Raw genomic sequence first — 1730 nt, forward strand, 5'->3', positions numbered from 1 at the left:
AAACATGTAGTGATTAGGATTTTGTTTGGAGACTATAGCAGAGCATCAGGAAGGTCAGAAGCACAAATAACCCCTACCCAACACCTGAACATCACAGTGAAACACTCCAAGAACCTAGAGAAACACACAACTTTGCAGCAATCCAAAAGATTAAACCACATGAAGTACAATATTATATAAATCAGCTATGTAATTGTAAAAACAGAAATTCCGCTTTTATTTGTTCTGTAACTATATAAACATAAAAAAAAATTTGTTAAAATTGAAATGTGAAACAAAGATAATCTATGACAAGCATGACAAAATATTGTGTGTGTTTGTTAGAGAGGCAGAGCAAGAGAGAGGGAGGGGGAGAATTGGAAAGAGAAGAGGAGGAGAAGAGTGAAATGTCTTACCCCATTGTAACCCTCACCTTTCACCTCATTGGCATTGGTCCCCCTGTCACAGAACAGGAGCAGGCAAAGAAACAATGTATACATTGTTACCGCTCTGATCTCATCTCCTACTGGCTCATCCCACTTTATGCTAGCTCCCTGCTCTTCCTTAAGTATGATGAGTAGGGCCGGGCGCGGTGGCTCAAGCCTGTAATCCCAGCACTTTGGGAGGCCAAGACGGGCAGATCACGAGGTCAGGAGATCGAGACCATCCTGGCTAACACGGTGAAACCCCGTCTCTACTAAAAAATACAAAAAAACTAGCCGGGCGAGGTGGCGAGCGCCTGTAGTCCAAGCTACTCGGGAGGCTGAGGCAGGAGAATGCCGTGAACCCGGGGGGCGGAGCTTGCAGTGAGCTGAGATCCGGCCACTGCACTCCAGCCTGGGCGACAGAGCAAGACTCCGTCTCAAAAAAAAAAAAGTATGTTGAGCATGATTCCACCTCAGCATCTTTATACATTTTGTTCCCTAAACCTGGAAAACTCTTACCCGTGTATCTACAAAGCTTTTCCTCTCCATTCCTTCAGGTTTTACTCAATTATAACTATCAGTAAGGCCTATCCTGGTGCTATTTAACACAATATCTATGCCTTCAATCCCAGCCTTCAATATGCTTTCTCTCAATTATATTTACTTTTCTTTCAAATAAATTTACTTTTCTGTTTATTGTCTAGCTCTCACTCCAGAACGTAACCTAAATGAGAGCATGAGGGCACTGTCATCTGCTTTGTTCACTGCTATATCCCCAACACCTAGGATTGTTTCTGGAAATTAGGAAGTGTTCAATGCATATTTGGTGAATGAATAAATAATCTTAGGTAAGTTATATAATCTTTCTGTGCCATAGTTGACCCATTTGTGAAATGGGGATAACACTACCACCTACCTCCAAGTTGCTGGGAGAATTAAATGATTCAATACATGTAAAGCACTTGGCAAAGTGCCTAGCACACAATAAGTATTCAATATTTATAGGTACTATTACTATTATTTATTAAGAGGAGATGAGGCTGAGCGTGGTGGCTCATGCCTGTAATTCCAGCACTTTGGGAGGCCAAGGTGGGTGAATCACGAGGTCAAGAGTTCAAGACCAGCCTGGCCAAGATGGTAAAACCCTGTCTCTACTAAAAATACAAAAAATTAGCTGGGCGTGGTGGTGGGCACTTGTAATCCCAACTACTCAGGAGGCTGAGGCAGAGAATTGCTTGATCCCAGGAAGCGGAGGTTGCAGTGAGCTAAGATCATGCCACTGCACTCCAGCCCAGCCGACAGAGCAAGACTCTGCCTCAAAAAAAA

Source organism: Rhinopithecus bieti, unplaced genomic scaffold (genome assembly GCF_001698545.2).
Source record: "Rhinopithecus bieti isolate Rb0 unplaced genomic scaffold, ASM169854v2 scaffold_30689, whole genome shotgun sequence".
NCBI classification, from domain to species: Eukaryota; Metazoa; Chordata; class Mammalia; order Primates; family Cercopithecidae; genus Rhinopithecus; species Rhinopithecus bieti.